At 43.7% G+C, this 22,813-nt stretch overlaps 1 protein-coding gene across 15 annotated transcripts in view; it reads left to right on the top strand.

The window, feature by feature from the left end:
* Nucleotides 1–22,813, top strand: part of APBB2 (amyloid beta precursor protein binding family B member 2) — a 433,360-nt gene that overhangs the window by 382,415 nt on the left and 28,132 nt on the right. Inside the window, exon 1 of one of the 15 annotated variants that reach the window (XM_031942137.1) lies at nucleotides 3,693–3,979. The exons of 10 other annotated variants lie outside the window; for them this stretch is intronic. The gene's annotated coding sequence lies outside the window, so the exon portion shown is untranslated. Of the gene's footprint in view, nucleotides 1–3,692; nucleotides 3,980–4,448; nucleotides 4,740–5,089; nucleotides 5,113–5,145; nucleotides 5,322–10,239; nucleotides 10,465–22,813 lie in introns of those variants that run through there. 4 more of the 15 variants (XM_012552272.3, XM_031942139.1, XM_031942138.1 and 1 more) reach the window with 4 other exon arrangements.

The following is a 22,813-nucleotide window of genomic DNA, read 5'->3' as shown; positions in this document are numbered from 1 at the left end:
CACCAGGGTATTTAATGAATTTTTTTAATCGAATTAAAGGTGGGGAAGCATTTCTTTTAGACTTCATCTTTTTTAGACCTCAGTTTCTTCATCTATTAAAATAAGATTAATTTCTACTTTCTTCTAGTGCCAGAAATCTGATCCCAATGAGAACTATTATGTATTCAGAAAGACTATCGCTATCGTGATTTTTATTAGATTTCCCAAAGCTCTAGCACTGTCTGCATTTGGAATTACTAAGTCTATCTCCTGAGCTTTTCAAAGGTCTTTAATTAATGAGGAATAAATTAATGAAATTATACCATAGCTTTATACCCACTAATTAACAAAGCAGGTCTGAAATTGAGTGGGTAGTGATTCTTCTTTTTGTTACTTCTGTATTAGGGGAAATTTCTTAAAATACTGAAATGGAGTTGTCCTGTAACTGCCCGGCTCATTGTAAAGCTACCAGAGAAAAAGTTGCTTGCATTGAATGACCATCTGCCCCTGAGAAGTCATTGTTAACCCGTTCCCACGTTGGTGGAATTCCCAGACTGGGAGACAGAAAGGAACCTCAGAGACCCTCAGCCCAGCCTCCTTATCTCAAATATGAGGACTAACTAAGGATCAGTGGGAGCTGAGGTCCTGGCTAAAGTTACCCAGGAAAAATGGGATTTGGGACAAGACTGGGAAAATCCACTGGGAATCGGCTCCCGCGTTGTCATGGTAACCTTCGGAGAAACTGGCAGGAGATTTGATTATCTTTGGCCAAGTTCATTCAGCTAGCACTGAATACCTACCCTGGACTCGGCTTTTACTGGGAACAAATGAAGTGTGTGTAGACTTGGCGCCCTTTATTTTCTAAACCCCCAAACCGAGCGATACTGAGTGAATCTCCCGTTGTGAACTTGTGAGGGCACCTGGATGAGAGAGAAGGCATGAGAAGGTGTGGTCAGACATGATCAGGGAACGGCCATATCTCCGAAATCCCAGATCTGTCCTGGCCTTTCAGGGATTTGATGAGATTTAGACACACAAACGTGTGTGGTCCATGAACACAAACACACTTATTTGGCGAGGTGTCCCTGAAAGCATACTGGCTTTTCTGGAAAGCAGGAAAAATGAGGCCATATGCTTTCTTTATATGAAAAATATATTTTTTCATTTATGTGAAATATATATAATTTTCATATATTTTGCAAATAAATCTATTTGATCTTAAGTACTATTAGAGTAAGACTAAAATAGATCTTGTTTACCTTTTATCTCCCCCATTGCTTTAGTAGATACTCAATGAACATTTGTTGCATTGAGCCTGTTATAGAGACAGCATGTTGGTATATTAAAAAACAAACAAACAACAACAACAAAAAAAAAAAAAAAAAAAACAAGCTTCAGGAACAGAGGGTATAGCGGTACAAGGTATGACAAACTTCAAGTCAAGGAGGATATCCTGGGGGGAGTGAGCTCTAGTGTCTATCTGCAGTTTACTGATTGGTTAGTGATACATCAAAAATTAGAAGCCCATCTCCTGCTTCTCCCTCCAATGTATTTCTGCTTGAATTTCCCAACTTGATATTCCTTTTGTTCAAAAACTACTATTTATTTTTTTCCAATTACATGTTTAAAACAATTTTTAATGTTCATTTTAAAAAATGAGTTCCAAATTCTCTCCTTCCTTCCCTCCTTTCCCCCTCCCTGAGCTGATAAGCAGATTACACATGTGCAGTCATGCAAAACTTATTTCCAAAATATTGCTCATGTTTTGAAAGAAAACACAGATATCTCCCAAAAACATCCTGAAAAAATATAATAAAATGAAAACTAGCATGCTTTGGTCTGCATTCAGATTCTGAGTTTTTTCTCTGAAGATGCGTGGCGTTTCTTATCCCGAGTCCTTCGCAGTTGCCTTGGATCCTTGTCCTGCTGAGAATTAGTCATTCACCTGATCATTGCACGATACTGCTGTCCCTCTGTGGAACGTTCTCCTGTTCTGTGCGCTTCACTTCGCAGCAGTTCGTGTAAATCTTTCCAGGGTTTTCTGAAATCTGCCGCCTCCTCAGTTCTTACGGCACAATAGTCTTCCATCGTATTCACATACTACAGTTCATTCAACCATTCCCCAATCTATGGGCATCCCTTACTTTCCAATTCATTGCCACCACAAAGAGAGCTGCTAAAATTATTATTTAATTCAGAGTGGCACCGTCTCACCCAGCTGGAAGTTTTAAACCTAATGCAAAGACACGGTACAGACCACTTTGATTAAAGTACTAAAAAATGGATGTTATAAAGATAAAGGAAATCAACAAAATCTGTTTTTAAAAAGAAATTAGGAAACAATGAATTGTAATAAGAGCCTTGGACTTGGAATTGGAAAGATGTGAACCTCAGACACTTCCTAGCTGTGTGACTCTAGAAAAGTCACTTAACTTCAGTGTGTTTCAACATCCTCATCTGTAAAATGGGGGTAACAATAGCATCCACCTCCCAAGGTTATTGGAACGATCATATAAAGTAGCAGGTGTCTTACTTTACAAATCATACAGCATTCTAAAGATGCTAGCCATGATTAGCTTAATTAGATTAATGAGTTTCATGTATGGGTCTGCCTGCCATCTAGGGAGGAGGGGAGGGGAAAGGAGGGGAAAAGTTGGAACAGAAGGTTTTGCAAGGGTCAGTGCTGAAAAATTACCCATGCATATAACTTGTAAATTAAAAGCTTTAATTAATTAATTAATTAATTTTTAAAAGATTAATGGGTTTCATCTCACCTAAAAGAAGGTTTTAGAGATGGCAACTGTTTCACTTTACATTTGTCTATGGCAGTTGACAAAATCTGGGTGAATTCCGTTTACTTAAAAAAGTTAATCCAAAGTGACAGTGCCTCAAAACTAGGAATTTGAAGTCTGGTGTGAAGACAAAGAAAATCCCAATAAATAAAGAGGGCATAAGGCCCCATTTCTTCTCTACCTCTCTCCCCCCCCCCCCATTTTTGTGATGGAGTATTCTGGGAAAGCCAAGTTTTCCTCTGAAATGCTGATGGTGGTACTTGGGTCCTGGGTATACCCAAAGCCTCTCCCATGAGAGGCTTAAATCAGTAAATAGGGAGAGGGGACTTAAGGGAGGTAGGGAATAAAGGGAAGCCCCATTTCCTGTCTCTTTTACCCCTAATGGTGAAAAACCCCTAGGAAGCCTCTTAGAAGCACGGAGGTTAAATTTGTAGGCACCCAGAGGTCGGGATCCTAGAACTAAAAGGCGCCACTGAATTTCCTGAGGGGGCTTTGGGGAGGTCACCTTGGCAGAGGAGCGAGGGGCGATCAGAGGCAGGAGGACTCCCCAACGGCTACTGCAGCGGGGCAGGGGGAGGTGGCGGGTCTGGACAGCCTTAGGGGGGAGGGGATGATGGGAAAGCTCTGAGCCAGGAGAGCCGCCCGGACTTGGCCCCGGGTTGGAGACGGGGGTAGTGGACGGGGATGGAGGATGACTCCTTGTTTACAGGGGGCCCGCTGGCTGGAGAAGTCACCAGGGGGCAGGCTCTGGGAGGAGGGATCCAGTTTGGCCTCTGAGCAGTCGGAGATGGGAGGAGATGGAGCTGGGCGGAGGGATCAGGGTGGCTTAAACGGGTGGCTGTTCTGCCCGCTGCAAAGTTAGGAGCGAGCCCTGAAGTAGTAACGGCGGGAGCCCGGCTCCGAGGCGCGGGTCGGGTCAGAGGCCTCCGGGCTGGGGCTCCCTCGGGGCTGCGGGCCCTTTGCTCGTCCTGGGATCCCGGGGGCATCCGTGAGGATCAGCTTCCCCGGCCGTAAAACGGGCATTGGAGTCATAGCCTCCGTCTGTCTCCCGGGCTCTGCCACCACACACGGAACAGCGTCTGATAGCGGGCTTTGGGGGCGATTATCCCTTGTCTGGCCCTCCCCGGCCCTTGGGACAGCTGGCCACCTGCTCCTCCGGGTCCGTGCGGGGATGAGGCTGGTCAGCGGCGCGGCCGTTCTCAATGTCTGTGAGTGACCAGGGAGCCTCCGTTAAGGGACCGGATCCTCAAAATCACTTTCCTTCTTTTAAGAGAAAACCCGGGAGCAGATGGCGCGGTGGCTACAGCGCCGGCCCCAAGTCAGGAGGCCCCGAGTTCAAATCCGGCCTCAGACGCTTAACGCTTCCTAGCCCCTGGGCAAGCCACTTAACCCCAGTTGCGTGGGGGGAAAACAACACCCATAGGGAAAAAAGCCCTTGGGAGGCAGGCAGGGACTCAGGCCGGGCCGCCAGGGCGCGGGAACCTCTGGCAGAGAGTACGGACCCCCCCCCCAGTTCTTCGTTGGGCCCACGTGGGTGGAGGAAGGAGGGAAACTCTAAAGCTGAGCGGCTCGGCGTGGGGAGCCCCCCGTTCCCTGTGCCTGGGGAAACGGGCCGGCTTCCTCGCCGATCTGGGCGCACTTAGGGTTCTGGCCCGGGGCAGCTCTGCCGGCTGATTCCGAGGGGCTCCAGGTCCTCGCCGCCTGCGGGAAGCCCGGGGAGGGTGGACGTTGGTGTGGGGGTCCTCGCGTCCATTCCCCGATCCCGGTGACCGTTCCCCGCCCGCGCTTCTCGCGCCAGCGCCGGTTCTCGGGGGGAGTTGGGCCGGCCGTGTGCAGGGCCGGGCTGGCCGCCTGGTACCGGACCCCCAGCGAGGGGGGACGGGAGTCGGTGAGCGGGCGTTGGTGTAGACAAGCCTGCGGACCCGGAGCCCGGAGTTGGGCCTCGGCGGAAGCCAGACTTCCTTTGAGGTGAGGTAAAGGTGGAGGCCTTAGGCGCCTGGATCTCAAGCTGAAAAGGATCCCGAGGCCTGGCCCGGTGTCTTCCTCCCAGACTCCCCGGCTAACAAGCGGCGGACCGGGATCGGAACCGGACCGGCCGCCCTAGCCGGGCCCTTTCGGGCGTGACCAGCTGCGACACGTAGCGGCCGTTGATGCCCCCTAAACCGAAAAGTCCTTTTGCCGTTGGGTTTTACACCCCCTCTGGTTCACGCTCCCCCATTCAGGTCCGGCCTCGTGTTCCTAACGGGTCGGCAGCGTGAACGGGATCTTGCTAAGGCCCCGTGGCTTCCATGGCTGTTCATACCCATCTAATCAAACAAATTGAAATGGGATCGTGGCTGTGGTACGGGCCCAAGGAAACAGAACGTACCCCTAATTGTCCAGTTAAAATGCGGGTCTGGAGGAGAAAAAATTGATTTTTCTGAGTATTTGGGGACATTGGAGGTGGACTGAATTTTCACTGAGGTTTTCACAGAGGAAGGGGAAAGGGCCCTGATTCATTTCTTGCTGATGGCATTCTCTAGAGATGTCCCCCCCTTATTCGGACTAAAGGTAACTTGATATGCGGAGTTTTTATCGGTTAGTTGTTTGAGATCAGTGCAGACCTGAAAGCTGCTGGCAGTTTAGTGGTGAGGAGGTCAGGAGAGGGAGATAATCAAGTACAATCCCGTCATAACAGAGGCCGCTTCTATAGCAAAGACATGGCTGATGTAGTATCAGGGAATATGATGTTTGTATAGAATTGAATTTTCCAAATAGCTGAGGATTATTTCTTCAAGCGCCATCCCTCTAGTTTTAACCACTAACGATAGAAGTCTTTCTAAAATGTGTTACATACTCTAGCACCCTCTTGCGCAGAAGAGGCAAGGAACCGTGGCTTTAAGAGTCTCATCTGACCCAAACCAGGCAGGACGAAAACAGAAAAAGAAAATTAGAGACCAATCCCGCCAATGAACGTTGATGCAAAAATCTCAAATAAAATATCAGCAAAAAGATTACAGAAGATCATCCCCAGGATAATATACCATGACCAAGTAGGATTTATACACGGAGTGCAGGGCTGGTTCAATAGTAGGAAAACTATTAACATAATTGACTATATCAAGAGTCTCATCTGAACCTTACCGCCTATGCAGTGTTCCACACCCATAGTCCCTCACTTCTGCACACATTGCTGTTTGCCCTCTCTTGCTGATGTGGAGACTGAGCTCTCCCCAGTTTTGGTAGAACTCTTCACGGTGAGTCCCTCTGAATTGCATTAGGAAAGTGCTTAGCCAGCGGACGCTCAGTCTGGGCCCATTCTTGAAGCCTTTCTAGCTTACAGGACCAGCTAGAGTTTGGACATCCAGAGTCATTTCTCAGCTGTGAGAAAATGCTGGAGGGGTTAACAGAGCATTCTGAGCATAATTGGATTTTTCCTTGATTTTTAAGAACAATTGTAGTGTATCAATGATAATCCTTATAAGTCACTGAAGCATGCAGGGCTGGATGACCCTGCTATGAGGTCTCCCCTCCTTCAAATCACTGTACTTATAGCGGCTGCTTTTTATAGTTTTTGCCTCACTGACAGCTGTCACTGCTTACTGCTGTCAGTGTGCTTGCCTCTGTCAGCCTCATCTCCCTAATCTATATTTTCTAAATCTGATTTATTCTGAGGAAATAGATAACATCTAAGTTCATTACTAGTTCTTTTAATTTTTGAGTGCGATTTAACACAATTTTATTGGTATCTTTTGTTTGCAGATCACCTTTATCTTTAAGAATATTTCTCACCATTTTCCCTATCTAGCAAGTCATCCCTTCTAACAAAGATTAAGAAAAGAGAAAGAAGTCCTGCAATCCAGCCACTGTATCCCATGTTCCCTATTCTTTGGTCCCCAATCTCTGAAAAGAAGGGAAGGAACAAAGGATGTGTCTTTATCTCTTCCCCCCCCCCCAATTCTTCTTCAGGGCCAAGGTGTTTGGTCATTACAATTTCACAGAGCTCAGTTCCTTTTCTTGTTGTTCTTTTCATTCACAATCTGGTCATCTTTGTGTAGATCATTTTCCCGGTTCTACCTACTTCACTCTGTATTTGTTTCTATTTGATTCCATATATCTTTGAATATCCTTTCTGGCAAAGCTTCTTTACGTTACTAACCAACCCCTGGTTAGTTCAGCAATTCACCAGTCAATGAACATTGACTCCAGTTCTCTGCTATGAAATAGTTGATGTGTGGGACCTTTCTTTCTGACTTTGACCTTATTGGGATCTAACCCCAAGCAGTGGGATCTCTGTTAAAGGGTATGGACATTTTAGTGACTTTTTAGCATAAATCCAAGTTTTTTCTAGAAGTATTTGGACCAGCTCAAACTTCATTAATAGTATATAGATTATACTTACCAGTAGTTCCACAGCCCCTCCAAAACTGACAATTTACATATTTTGTCATCTTTGCCCATTGTTTGGATGAAAAATGGAATCTCAGAGTTATTCTGATTTGCATTTTTCTTATTTTTTAATAATTTGGAACAAACTTGGCATTTATTAATATGTTGCAGTTCTTTTGAAAATTCTGGAGTGGCTATGATCTGTTTCCCAAATGAAGTTCACAAGCTTTTAACACATGGACTTTGAGACATCTGCTTTGCCTGCTGGGGTATCTTTTGATAGCTTCTATGCTTGGGACTGTTTTCTGGCTCGGGTCACATCTGCACAAGTGAGGTATTGTTCTATATGAAAACAGATATCCCATAAATCAGTAATTCCTTTCTATAGAGCACAGATCACAAAATACATGATTCATAACGATCCTTTGAGCTTCTTCATTGATAAAATTAAGGGATTGATTTGACTCACATTTAAGATAAATTCCAGCTTTCAATATATGATTTTGTGCTAGGTAGTACTGCTGCTATTAGCCCATTTTGTATATGAGGAAAGCAAAGCTAAGGACAGCTAAATGAGTCAGCTGGCTAGAATCACACAGCTAATGAATGCTTAGGTACAGCCAGATTGACTCAAGAGTCAAGGCACTTTCTACGACATTATGCTGAATTGATCATGAAATGGCCAGTTGTTTTTAAGATTGGAAAAGAAATACAACAAGATTGTATATTGTCGCTTGTTTATTTAACTTATATTCAGAATACATTGTGCAAAAGGCCGGATAACTCAAAATCCAGAATTAAAGTTGCCAGGAGAATTATCGACAACCTATCTCAAATCTGTACATTTGAGGGCATAAAGTGAAAAGGAATTAAGAACCTTTTTGGTGAGAGTGAAAGAGAGTGGAAAAGCTAGCTTGAAGCTTAAGATCAAAAAAACTAAGATCTTGGCAACTGGTCCCATCACTTCCTGGCAAATAGCGGGAGAAGAAATAGAAGCAGTGTCGCGTTTTATGTTCTTGGACTCAAAGATTACTGAAGACGGTGACTGTCGCCATGAAATTTAAAGACACTCCTTGGAAGGAAAGCTATGGCAAATCTGGATAGCAAACTAAAAAGTGGAGACATCACCTTGCCAACACAAATCAGTATAATCAAAACTACGGTTTTTCCATTAGCAATGTATGGCTGTAAGAGATGGAAAGCTAGGCGAGGCTTTGGAATTGTGGTGCTGGAGAAGACTTTTGAAAGTTCTTTGTACAGCAAGGAGAACAAATCGGTTAATACTTAAAGAAATCAATTTAGGCTATTCACTGGAAGGCCAAATAACTGTTTAAATACTTTGGCCACATAATGAGAACACAGAACTCACTGGGAAAGACCCAGATGCTGGAAAAGATTGAAAGCAAAAGCAAAAGGGGATGGGTAGATGGTGTCATGGAAACAATGACGATGAACTTGGATGGACATTTGGAAGTCAGAAGGGCCTGGCTTGCCATGGTCTGTGAGGTCATGACTGAACAACAAGATCAAATCATGTTTCTCCCGGCAAACACAATTACCCAAGCAAAAGCTAAAAATAACACAATTATAAACTGGGAATTAGTCACCTCTCTCTCTGACAGTACAAGAATTAAAAAGGGAATTTTACTATGCCTTTCCGTATGCTCCTTGTGGGTGAAACTTGGCAAAAGTTTCCTATTAGCAGAATTCTTCCACTAAAGCTCTCTTCTGATAGCTCATCATTGCTTCTAGGTCAAGCCAGGTTCATGAAGCCCACACCAGGACAGTACAAGCCCAGGCAGACCCTTCTGAGCTCAGAAAGGTTTAGACTCCTGTTTTTCATCTGAGGTGAAAAGCTCATTTAGAGGCTCATTACCAGGATGGCCATGATGACCCCATGTTTTTTGGACATAGTAGCTCTATTCAGGATTGCGTCACCTAAAGGTTTGCAAAGTGTTCTGGGTACCTTTATTTCAACAGATCTTCACAACCTCCTGAGGATTGTTTTTACAAACATCCCTCTGAGGTTAGTTATTTCAGTGTCTTTATCCCCATGAAAGGAAACTGAGACTTGGCTAGGTTAAACAACTTACTCAGGGTCACATTCCCCATCTACTACATGAGGTTGTGTTGTCATAGGTGTTCATCAGGTTGAAATTAATAGATTTTTGAAATATGTTTTTAAACAAATGAGATTCAAATCCAGCTTTCCATCCTCAATGGTTCTGTTGGCTGGTAGAAGCTCCCTGAGATTTAGAAATGGATGGTTGAGTCACTAATTCCTGCCTAGAAACAAATGAATGGAGAAAAAAAAAGAATGAGAGAGAAAGAGCTCTCAAAAGAATAAAGTCCACATTTGGAAGGGGAGCTCTGAGATTTACTTTTTTCAGCCCTTCTTTTGGCCGTGTGGAAGCATTTTTAAGGCTTCTCACTTGGCCAGTTTTGCACTACTTTGTCACCACTGGCACTGGAGGGAGCCAACTCAGTAGCAGCATTTTGATAAAGGAGAAGTGTTGGGGGGGGGGGGGTAAGCACTTTAAATCTGGCATCGACTCCACTGAAAACAAAGGATTCTTTCTCTGAAAACCGGGCTTGGCAGACAAGTACAAAATCAGACAGGATCCTTTCTTTGAAAAATCCCACCTCGGCGTGATCCTGAATTTGCCCATTATTAGAATCTTGTTCCCGGGAATTTATTAAATTAAAATTCACATTCTGATTGTTTAGCACAAAAGCTCTCTGGTAAGAGATTCTAGCTGCTTCTGTTGAAGTGAGTTGGATATTTTTAAGAACATAATCCCAAGAGCTTAACTTGCAGAGGAAGCTATTGCCTTTGATCTGTCTGGAGTGCACTTCTGAAGCCCCCCAGAACTCAGAAGGGAATGCCCCAGAATGTAGCCGGTCCCAGGAAACATCCACTCTTTCCTCCTTTTCCTGAACTCTGTAGTTTTTCTGCCTTTCCTCCTTCCCAGAGCCATGAAAGAAAACTCTGGCTCCAAGGCTGGAGAAAACCTGTCTGGTTGGCTCCCAGCTGTACCCAATCAGCATGGCCCCTCCATGCGCTGAGTGGGGAGGGCAGGAGGAGCCCCCCACTCTTCCCCGGGAGGAGAGCCGGAGCTGACATGGTTTTGTTTAACTTGCTACAAGATGAATGAGGCGCTGTTCTCTGGGGGGAACCGGAGTGGGGCATCCCAGGCCCCAGAGAGGCAGAGAAGCAGGAGCAGTTAGCGTCCTCAGCCGACGGGACTGTCCGCCGCCCAGTGACCAAGGACTAGGAGCGGGCCGGACCGGGCAGTTAAGAGGAAGCCGACCCCCACTTTGCGAGGTAATTGTCTTTGTCTACCGGTATTTTGTGAGGCAGAGCAACTTGGAAGAACTGGGAGCTGCTACAAAGCCCCCACCAGGCCATGTGTGACAAAGGAGTCTGGCTTTTGCCTCTCCAAGGCTGACACTTAACTACCTTCAGAATGAGAGTGTGTGTGTGTGTGTGTGTGTGTGTGTGTGTGTGTGTGTGTGTGTTTCCCCATCCTACTTTCTTTTACATGATACAAGAATGAAAAAGTAGTTGAAATCCTCATAGGAGTACAGATAGCAGAAGTATTCATCTTTGCTTCCCAGGCGCCTCCCCAGGAAGCCAGGGGTTACTCGTTTTATTGTTGATTGCTTCTAAATGGTCATTTCAAAGGGTCTGGGAGTTCTTATTATTTATTGGCGGTCTTTTGCATTTGGGCAAACGGATACATAGATGTAAAAATGGCAGAAGTGATTGCTCAGAATATATGCATCTCCAGGAAGCTTTCTTTGGGGAACAGGGAGGGCAAGTATTATTTTGGCAATCTGTCCCTTTTTTGGTTTTGTATTTAGATAAATGATAAATAATAAATGTTTTGGCAAAAATAAATTTTGGTAAGAGCTGTGTGAGCACTAACAACAAAAATGCTATTTGATTTAATATATTAATAATGTGGCTGTCAAGAGGGGAAAAAATGCAGAGTGCCAAGAAAAAAGCAGGTTTATAATGTTTCTTACATTTTCAGTGCACATGAACCAGGTTAGCTCTTGTAATTGAAAAAGCAACTTCAAGCTTTAAACATTGCTTAAACACCAGTTCAGGTTCCCAAGGGACCTGCCCCTTTTCTATCATCTCCAGATCCCTCTACTGATAATTACAACCTGGTGCACATATTGATTCACTAATTGATATATAGCTGTGAATCCTCATTACTGAGCTGGGTGAGGGAAGGCGGAAGAAGCAGCCCCATTAATCTTTTCTTTGCTTTTTATAACTGCAGCTGCACACTCGGGTTTGATTTGTAACATGAATGGCCGACTTCTATCCGCTTCCCTTATTCCCGTACTCATTTCTGTTTTCTGAGTACTAGAATGTTAAGCAGCCTTGATCTCATGCAATAAAAGCAGTTCATAAGCTTTACTACATTTCCTTGTAGTTGCTACTTTTAGTTGGAACTATTGAGCTCTTCAGGCATTTCCAAAAATGTTATTTGGAAAATTGTTGTAAACGACTCTTTGGAAACAATGTCTTCATTGGATAAATAGTGAAGCTTTTGTTGTCAGAGTGATTTGTATCAAGAGCTTAGTTAAATGATGGGTTTCCACAAAGAAATGCCCCAACTGTGTCAGTTTGGGGTTGGCTTTGGTGAGTGAAAGCCATGCTTGCTACCCTGGCCCTCTGACCATTCATAGCCAGATCTCATTAACAACTGGATTCCCTCATCCTCAGAGCTCCGAGATCAGTCACTTGTACGGGGTTTGCATCTATTCAGCTTGCTTGTCATTCCGACAAGCTCTAATTTTCAGGATTGGAAAACCCCCAGATATTTCAGTCAGACTTGGGAAGGAAGCACCCAGCTTCCACTCCTCAAGCTCTTGGTTGCTCCGTTTGGGGGGAATTCTGAGGAAGGTCCTCTTTCTGTTGGGCTAAAGTTGGTTTTTTTCATCTCTTGCACATCCTGCCCAGGTGAAAAAAAGGTGACATTACTCATGTCTGTGACAACCTTTGAAGGCTGCCATCATGTATACTCTGTCTTCTCTTCCCCTCCTGGTTTTGTGGAGTCTGGTTTGGCTTTTGTTTGTTTGTTTTGAGGTGAGGTACAGGGAGCCATCTTAAAAATCCTGGAGACCATCTCGTGCTTCCCATGCTAAGACAAGATCCCCACTACAAGCTGCCTATTTTTAAAGACCCTTCATGCACAATATAGACAAGACCCGTGGGTCAAGGAGCAGCCTTTTCCATTCATGGACTCCTCCTCCTCAGCAATTTTTCCTTAACCTCCAGCTGTTCTTTCTGCAATTCTCACCCGTTGTCCCAAGTTCCTGCTCATGGAGGTCAAGAAGGAATCTAACCTCTTCCATGTGATAGTTCTTCAGATTATTGTCCCTCCCCCTACTCCCACTGATCCACTTTCTCTTCAAGTTTGAACATCCCAAAGTCCTTCAGCATAGTTTCCTACATTTATATTTCATTAGATACTCCATATACATGGAGTAATAATACTACATTTATACTCCATTAGAATATAGTGGACAAGGCCCTGATTGTAATTAGAGGGCCTGGATGGACCCCAAGGCCCATCTCTAATAATCATGATGTGTGACCCCAAGCGAACCTTGCTGTGTCTCAGGTCCCGTTTATGAAACATAAGAGGCCCGTGGAGCCCTCCTGAGTCCAGATCTGTGCGTGATCTCCTTGCCTCCTTTGCCTTCTGCGAACCCTCTGCAGCTTCTCGGTGCCCTGCCCAGAAGGCGCCCCCCAACGCGAGCCGACCCGCCCAGACTATGATCCGATGAGTGTAGAGCACAGCGGGACTTCCCCTTGGTACCCGGCCCTTATTCCGAGGGATTGGGCCTCTCTGCAGCACAAAACCACCCTGGCACTCTATGGCTTCCTTCAGACAGATGAGGAGGTGATTGCCCTCTTAAACCCCCACATCTTCTTCGGATCAGCTCCCCTCACCCAGTGCTTCTCAATAAAACGTCTTGATGTCTTCTAGCTGGTTGATAGTCTTCCCAAAGTCTTGGAAGTTCCAGATCTTGGTGACTTTTCCCCCATAAAAAGGTTTCAAAAGTATTTTTAGTTTGCCTCTCAGCCCTGTACTCTTGCAGTTAATTGATTTGAACCTAACCTAGGGCTTGCCATTTAGTTTCTTTAACCAGTTTCCTTAATTCCTCTTGGAATACTGAGTCTGGAATCAGAGTTCACATGTGACCTCAGTCACTTACTAGCTGTTTGATTGTGAGCAAGTCACTTAACCCCTGCCTGCATAAAGCTGGAGAAAGAAATGGCAAACCACTGCAGTATCTGCCAAGAAAACTCCATCACCAGGTCCTGAGGAGTTAGAAGGGGCTGAAGGTGCTGCCCAAATGCTGGGGGACAAATAGAGGCAGAAGTTCAGCCCCATGACTCAAGGAGCTCCCCTTCCGAAGGAACTTGGGGGTGCTGTCAGAGGAAGGCACTAAGATTAAGGAGGTCAAGTGGCTTGTCCACGGTCTCAAAGCCGGTACGTGTCAAAGACAGGATTAGAATCCAGGTCTTCCTGATTCCAAGCAGGATCTCTATCCGCTGTCACGCTGCCTCTCCATACCGCATGCTGTGAGCCTACAAACCACGTGCTCTGACTCTGTAAGCAGAGGGAGCCTGAGATGGATAGTTTATAGAGTATATATGTCTTGCCAGAGGTTCCACAGGGGAGAAGGTCTTCATTCCCCTGCTCCCAAGCCCCCTCCCAGCAGCTCGGCCGTACATCAGAATGTACTTCGCCTCTCTTAGCACTGTTGTCCAAACTGGGTTTGAATTTCTCCTGTTTTCAGATTTGCTGCTTCTTTGTTTTAAAAGCCCCTAAAGGAGACCACCTTTCCCCAGGCCAGGGGGCTTTCCTTCCCAAGCCTGGGAGCTCTCTCCTCCTCTGGTACTGATCATCCAGCTTGGGGTTTCCCTGAGATTCCCCACTTCTGTGTCCCCACTTCTGGCTCCCTCTTAGCCATTCCTTAGTGCAGGGAAGGCTGACAGGAACTGAAACTTCTCTGTACTATTTACTAGAATTTCTGAAAAGGTTTTGTGGGGGGAACTCTTGCATAAAACAAGGTTAGGTTTTAATGTTCCTTACTTGAACAATCAAGAGATGACCTGAAATTTTCATTTCAATCTTTTAAAAAATCTCTACCTAGAGTATTTAAGGATCATGTTTCTAATAATGACCAATTATAATAGCACTTGTTATGGTACTTTAAGGTTTGTTAAGTTCTTTACATTTTTTGATCTTTGCCACATATCCTGGGAAACTATAATTTTATTATCATTATCATTAATCTGGGAAATGTTATTATCCCATTACAGATGAGAAAATTGAGGTAGACAGAGATCAAGTAACTGGTCCAAAATCACTCAGCTGATCAGATGAGTTTGAACTTGAGTCTTCCTGACTCTAGGTTTAGCACTTTATATAAAGACTAGCCTCTAATATAATATAAATGCAGACTGCTAGCTTGTCATATGTCCTTTTCTTTTTCTTTGTATCACTTTTAAACAGTTTAGACTGAGATGGATAAAACAGATGAAAAAATACAATTAGCTATTTGGAGATAGGTATGTAGGAAGCATGAAGCATGAAAAGATTTAATTTTCCATTTTTAAGATCTAGATTATAACTTCTGCTACAAGTCAGATTTCTGTTCCCCCATCTGGATTGTTAATATATATTTTTGCAGTATTGTCTTCACGTAGTAAGTACGCAGAAATAAGGGGATTGTGGGAGACACAGTACAAGTTTTTGACCTGAACATTTCCTGCTCATGTACACAAAAGGTTCCCAGGAGCCGCAGCTGGAGTAGTAATAGCAGACATTTCTGGAGTACTTTGAAGTGTGCAAAGAAGTTTGTGTATCTTAGGTTCCAAACTGACGTTTATGCATTTGCTCATTCTTCTAGCTTGCTGAGGTTATTTTGAAATCTCATCAACTCAGCTTAGTGTCATATAGAAAATGAATGAGAGTTTTCTTCATTCCGTTGTCAGCACAATTTTGTATTCATGTTTCATATTTTACAAAAGCGCTATCTTGTGCAAGTCTTGGAATCTTCACAGCAATACTGGGTGGTATTCATTCCCCACATTACATAATTGAAGAAGACACTAAGGGGAACATCTAGAGAAAATTTCTTTCTTGGGGTCACACAGTCACCATGGGAGAGCAAGGACTCCAGACCTCAATTTACTGGCTCAGTTTCTGCTACTTTTCCCACTACATTTCAGAGCTTCTTCACTACTGGATGGATGGATGGATGGATGGATGGAAGGAAGGAAGGAAGGAAGGAAGGAAGGAAGGAAGGAAGGAAGGAAGGAAGGAAGGAAGGAAAAAAAAGAGAAGATGTAATTGTTTCATGACTTAAATTGCGTGGAATCATCCATGCATTTCCAAGTTGGATGAACAATCTTTTATAATTAATTTACAAGTTAATTTTCCTTGAAAATAGTACTTTTCCCCGGGATGTGGCAGAAACTGGGCACTATGGTACTGAGACTATCAGATAACAGCTAAGGTTTTATGACAACTCTTACTCTTTGACTTAATCATAAATATTCTTAGTACCTCTGCAAGTAGTAGTTCTAGGAGCCATTTTTTAAAACAAATATTTATTTCCTGGTAGCCATTTTAAAAGTCTATGCCTTTTCCCCTTATATTCACAGTAAACACTAAAGTATTTTAGTGTTTTCTTGTTGTGTGTCTTTTTTCCTTTCATAATTCAAAAGTGCTTCTATTTGTAACTCCTTTAGACTTGTGAGATTCAAATGCTTTCATTTTTATGGGACCCTAGCCTTGAAACATAAGTGTCGAACACTTGCAAAATTTGTTGAGTATATTATATGTGTTTTCCTTTCTTAGAAATACTCATCAAGGTAGCCCACTAAAAGTTATGTAATTGGTATCATAAGCAGATGAGGAGGAACGAAGTGATTGCACTTGCCAATCTTTCTGAGGCCTTGCCTAGTTATCTTAGAATATTTATTATATGTGTATAGGGATGAATAAGTTATGACAGCCTAGATAATTGCAGGGGGAAAGAGCAGCGACAGGACATTTGTGCCCTCAATTAGCCCGATTCTGTCATTTTCAAGTTGGGATCGGTTTGCTAAGTTACCTAAAAATGGTCCATTTCTGGATGTTTGGATTGCCTTCTTTCGTGGGCTGTTGGGCTTTGAAATAGACTTTAAGATATCTTATATAGTTGGTGGTTTCCCAACCTGAACAAATGATGTTCTAGGCGGGTAATGTATCAATTCTCTGCTATAGACTAATCAGCCAGCACTCTGTAACCTCAGCTCCTCAGAAGCTCAGGAAGTTAGACCTGGACCTCAAAAAAGTGCCTGAGAGGCTTGAGACAAAGAAAAGGTCATCAGGATTTGAATTTTTAAGATGTTTAGGTTGTGTCCTAAAAGTAAGACCTTTTGTTGGAAAACTTGCAGATTGCTAAAAATTTGCTGGAGAATTTGGGGACTATGTCTCTAGACCATACCTCCTCTCAGTAATGTAAATAAATGCAAATTTTCACCTGGGTTTGGCTGCAATCTCAGGGGCTGCAGTGAAGTCCACTTTCTTTAGGCTATGCAGCCATCTTCTGGAAAACCTGGAAAGATTCTCAGAAATTGACCTCCCGAAAATCTATTCGGCACAAATATAACTCCCTTCTACTGAGTTTTCCTTTTAGTTCTGTGGTTGAAAGCTTATCCCCTTGGCATTTTCATATTCATTTATTTCTTCAAGTTGGTATGGGAGGATAGTGACCGGAAAAAAGTAAACTTACTAATAAACAGAGAGGTTCCGTGTTTATTCAAAGCAAGCCCAGAGACTAGGTCCTTCCAAGACATTATAGCAACTTTTAACTCCGTCCTTTGGTATATGTGTTATAGTCTTTTTTATTATATAATTTATTATATTTATTATTGATTACATAATCCAGGCTGATACATTCAGTTGGTTTTAAATGGTAAGCAAAAAGTTGTTTTCTTTTAGGGTAGACGGCAAGAAGACTATCTCGGAAGTCAATTGTGTTATTGATCTGCATACCGAAGGAATTTATAGAGCATTTTCTTGAGGAGGAGAGAAACTGTTTTTCACTTTGATAAATGTTTCGAAAAAGGCATCAACTTTTAAAGCCCAGGAAAAGCTAATGTTGTTTACCATGGAGACGATCGGGAAACATAGATTTGCGCTGCTTTCAAATAGACTCTCAAGAGAATAATAATGTTCACTGAGCTCAGTTGCTGTCCAGAGAAGGGAAATATGTTTTACTAGTATTGTTTCAGATCACATGATAACTAAAAATCATTTTTAAAGTGCCGAAGCAAATCCCTTAATGTAGTTGGAGAGAAGAAATACAGTCGGCTCTCATTTATCCAAAATTGAACATGCTTTCAAGTTCCTGTTGTCATAACCAAAAGGAATAGGTGACAGCTCCTTTGTTTTCTGGTATCCAGTGTCTATTATAGTATTTAAATGTACTTTTTCATTCTATAAGGTTGTTGAGGCAAATGGTTGGTTGTTCTAGCCCCTAGAGATGTCTAATTTACTACCAAACGGAAAGAGTTCGCTTGATGTCTTCAAGCAAAGACTAGATGTCCACTTTGGGGGCAGAATGTAGTTTAGAATGCATTCTTATTCACTGACAAGTAGGACTAGATCACCCTGAAGGTTCCATTGCACTCAGAGGTTCTGTGACATCATTATTACCTCCAGACCAAAACATGGTTGATTCAGTGAGCTTGAGACAGCATGTATGTGCATTCAGTGAAGAGTTGATAATCTAATTGAATTTGCCGCATAGAATGGGAAGTAGGGAAGAATCATGAGTTAAAGGTAGAAATAGGGACCACACTGCTCAGTTCACTCATGTAAGCACTCCCAGATAAGGAAACCCTCTCCAACAATAACCAGTGCAGGTTGGCCCCTTTCTGCCATTTAGACTCACAGTCTTTGTGAGTTGTTTAGAACATAGAGAAGTTAAATGACTTGTCCAGGATCACAGCTTGAATGCAGGTTTTCCTGGCTTCAGCAGCTAGATTCTGGTCTGCTCAGTAGGATAATGACATATGAAAGTTAGGAGATTTTCCTAAATCAAATTTTGATAAATTGGTTTTATAATTCCTTGAAGTATTAGGAACTCACAGAATATCAGACATATTTGTACTCAAATATAAGTACCAAAAAAATGAGGAAGAGGAGGAAGAGAGAAAGAGGAAGGAAAGAAGGAAGAGACAGAGGGGAAAGGAGAGAGGAAGGAAAGAGGGAAGGAGAAAAAGAGAGAAGGGAGGAGCAGGGAGGGAAAAAGGAAAGGAAGAAACCAAATAGAAATGATTTGAGGATCTCTGATAGTTAAAGATCCTAAACATTTTTTCAGTTGACCATGTAGTAAAAATAGACTGAACAACTGAGAGAAAATATGAAGGAGATAAAGGAATGGAAGTGGGACTTGGAACAAAGCCCTGAAGAATGAAGCATGCTCTCTTGGTTCCCTTTAATTGGCTGGACTCTCTTTAATTTTGCCTTGGGGAGCCTCCCTGGCAGTGTGCCCCAAGGTGCCTTGCCAGGTGTCTCATAACTCTGTGACAGTCTTCACATCCTCCCAAGGCCCTGTTGCTTTGTGAATTATAAAGAGTTCTCTATTCTGTAGATCTCTTCATAAAGTGAATTTGCCCTAGATATGAGGGAGAGAGGGGGGCAGGAAGGGACCGGCATATAGTTGAGAGACATGGGGTGGATGGTGATAGGAGACAGAATGTGTCAGGGGTTGGGCTAGACTGACTGGAATGGACAAGAGCATGGTGGGCAGGGAAGCCAGGCAGTGGGCGCCGGACATGAAAATGTAGGGGAGAGGATGGGTGACTCATGGGAACTGGGGACAAACATGTAGACTGAGTGCTGACCAATACAAAACAAGGTACATGGAGCCAGATGTGTAGGTGGCAGCTTGGGGCAAAGCTCCCCTTTCTTGCCACCCAAAGTCTCGAGCCCAACCCTGGTCTAGTGGCCGCCATGACTCCACTTGTCCATTCTGCTTTCGCTTGGAGGGTTTATTTTCTTAGTTTTTTATTTGTTTTGTTTTGATGTGAGGGGTGGAGGCCACAGAGTGCTGAATGGAGAGGCAAAAGCCAAAAGAGAGCCCAGGATAGTCAAGTCATTGTAAGTGGGGGTTTTCAGAATGTGGATTTTTCAGAATTCTTTATGTAAAGTTAAATTTGTAGAAGACAAAAGTGAGAACTGTCTATGAACTCATTTGGCGTTAAGTGTTTGTTTTTTTCCCACATCTCTGCTTTCTGGAAGCATAATCTCCCAGTGTCACATATAGGGCCTATTTTTACCAATTTTACTTTTTCCATGAGTGGCAGTTTATATGCCCCTTGAGAATGAATCAAGAACCGTGGGTTTGCTTTTGTCTCCAGTAGCCAGAACACCTTTCTAATCTGGCATAATGGAAAGCTGACACCTCCGTAAATTCCCTTCCTTTCAGAGATATCTAGTTCTTGCTAGCTTGTGACGCCCTTCACTCCCTCCCTGTTTCCTCAGGAAGTTCTGTGACGAGGTCCGAGGTCCACCATGCAGAGATCCCCACGGGCGTGCCCAACTGAGTTTTAAATGTTTTGCATCTTGGTGGACTTTGTTTTACTCAAAATTCTCACTGTTTGGGCAGGATGTACTAGCCTGTTCCCTGACACAGTCAAGGGACAGCATGATGTCATAGGGAGGGTAATGCTTGGAAAAGTAGAAGGTGACATTAAGGGTTCTGTTTTCTACTCCTCACCGCTTGTCAAGTTTTAATGCTTTCCTAAATCACCCCATCCTCAGTTGTACCTCTCTCCAGAACTCTCAGCATAGTTAGAGATGATATTTATAGAGGAAAGTTTGAGGAAAAGAAATAACCTTTTTCTGGTCAGGGACCCCTAAGAAATTCTGCGGAAACAGCGATCTCTTCTCAGAATCATGTTAAGTTTATAAAATAAAAGCAAAGGAGTATGAAGAAAATTCTATCCAAGTCAAGTTAGCAAAACATCTTTTTGAAGTCCATAAATCTCAGGTTAAGAATCCCTGGCTTACAGATTTCACATTTGCCTGGTAGACGAGCCCAAGAATGCTGTCAATGTTCTTTCATCCTCCTCATTGTTACTAGAAAGCACTTTTAAGCATATGTGTGGTGCTGGACTGAGCTCTGTCCACACATGTGTAGACTTACTGTCCTTGATGCTCCAAAAGAGAGAAAAATCATGGATTGAAGTTGCAAAGAAGCTGCTGTGGGCTTGACATCATGAGAGTGTTCCAGATGGGGAATGAGCTTCCTCTGGGAGGCAATGGGTTCTATGGCATCAGGCAAAGTTGAATCAGAGCCTTTGTTGCAGGCTTGTACAGGGCTAGAATATGGTGGGGAAGAGGGAGGAGAGGGATTCTTGTTCTGGTCCAGACTTCGGAGGTTCCTTTGAATTCTATAAAAAGTGACAATACACAAGTCAACAGTGGCCAGACTCAACACTCGGAAGAGGCTGTCAGCAGAGAATCCACTGTGGTCTAGACAGACGTCCCAGAGAGTGATGGAGATGGAGAGACTGGGTTTTTAACCTAATAGTGGAAAGCATTGGCTAGGAGTCTGGTAGTGGAGTCGGGGGCTTGGAGGCTCAAAGGAAGCAGAAGGATGGGGCATCCGCTTTGTTTCCATTGGCTGACGGTCATTGTCATTGTGATGCTTTTACAAGGAATTACTCATTGGGATTTACAGTAACAGTGTCAAGCATTTGTCTTCTTTCAGCTAAGAGGGTTGGCTTTTTTTTTCAGTGGAAATATTGCAAATTATATCTAAATCCCAAATCCTAAGCAGCGACCAGGGACATCCTGATGAGGCAATCATGAGTTATTCAGCCTTAGCACAGCATCACTTTCATTTTTCGTGCTGCATTCTTACATGGCAAAGGAAAAATAAAATATATTTAGCTCTAAATTTAACTTCCTTTAGTCTCAGATTTTGCACGGAGTAAGTTTGGGTTAAGGAGTTTCTCTGGTAGATATACATGGGGAGCTAATTATGTAAGACGGTTGTAATCTTGATGACTTTGATATTTTAAATATCTCTTGGAAAAATCTTTATTAATAGCAAGTTTTCTCTGGGGCATTGAAACTGTGTCACCTTCGATCAAAAGAGAATCTCCCTCCATAAATTTGGCATTTAACGGCATTGGAAACTTTTTTTTTTTTTTTACTTTTTTAAGGTCTGCTTTCAGGAAAGAATGTTCCTGCATATGTATCAGTTAGATCAGTGAATTTGTCCCCAATCTAATTTAAAATTTGCATCAATACTGGGTTTTTCACCATTAAGTGAAAGAAACATAGATGTTTTCCACAATGTAAGCAAAAGAACAGGAAAGGATCCCAGATCATCTTGAATGAAAATTAATCCAAGGTCCCTTCTCCTTCCCTTTTTGTGGCTGCTCTGATGAGACCCTTAAGAGGAGAGTGTTAGATTTGGGTCTGTCTCTTGATGGCTCCCGAAGTTACTCTAGTATATCAACCTTTTCTCTGAGTTTTGTCCGAGTTAGATGGTCTGGGTGTGTTTGTGGGAGCAGGAGAACCGAGCTCTGGGTGGACAGTAAGAGAGGGGATGGGGGGTAATCAATTACACAGTGGTACGCTCAGGTGCAGTCACTGGGCCAGGCTGAGATGATCAGAGATACCCTCGGCAGAGGGAAGTGGGTCAGAGGAGGAAGTCTCCTTCGCTCTTTGGGGCTCAATGTCTGCTGGCCCAGCGAGGGATTCCAGGCTCAGCCAGTGAACCCTGCAAGGACTTCCCATGGGTCTGGCTCCAGTTTGCCCCCGAGCTGGTTCTGATTCCCAGATGAATCTGGCCTCCTCTGCGTGGTGTTCAAGCACAGAGCCGCCGCCCAGCCCTGCCTCTGTGACCTTCAGCCAGTGTCATTTCTCTGAACTCATCACTAAAAGGAAGAGATTGACCTAGATAACCTCTAATTCAGGGGTTCTTAACCTGAGTCCATGGACTTTTTTTAAAATTCTGATAAGTATTTTTATAATTGGTTTCCTTTGTAATCTTTTTCTATTTTATTTTATCTGATCCTGAGAAAGATCCATAAGTTGAGGGGGTCTGTGACACAACACAAGGAAAGATTTAAGAACCCTGTTCTGGAGTCTCAAGTTTTATTTTTCACCTTGTGAAAAGAAGATTTCTCCCCCAGCCTAGGGGATGAAAAGTACCCAGAAGTCCCCAAGAGAGGACCTGTCTTGTTGGAGAATAACAGGGTCCTGTGGAGATTCCAGCCTGGGAAGAACCAGTCCCAAGCACAGCTCTAGAAGCTCCGGAAAAACACTTTGTAGCCCAGGATGCTCCGCGGCCCTCCTGCAGTACTCCCCTACTGGGAGGTGACAGCTGGGGGTCAGCGTCCTGTCAGAACTTGAAAACAAAAGCCCTGTTCTAGGCCGCTGTCCCTGCCCTGGTCCCCATCTGTTCAGCTGCAGCCGGGCTGATGGAGAGCTCAGGAGAGGCCCCGGCCCCTGGACAACGACCTTAGATGGGAGGGTCTGGGAGCAGATCGGTCCAGCTCCTGTTGGGTGACGTTGGACAAGTCACTTCTCTTGTCTGGGATCTCAAACCTTGGGGGCTAGACCAGG

Source organism: Sarcophilus harrisii, chromosome 6 (genome assembly GCF_902635505.1).
Source record: "Sarcophilus harrisii chromosome 6, mSarHar1.11, whole genome shotgun sequence".
Taxonomy (NCBI): domain Eukaryota; kingdom Metazoa; phylum Chordata; class Mammalia; order Dasyuromorphia; family Dasyuridae; genus Sarcophilus; species Sarcophilus harrisii.
This window is presented reverse-complemented; position numbering and strand designations above follow the sequence as displayed.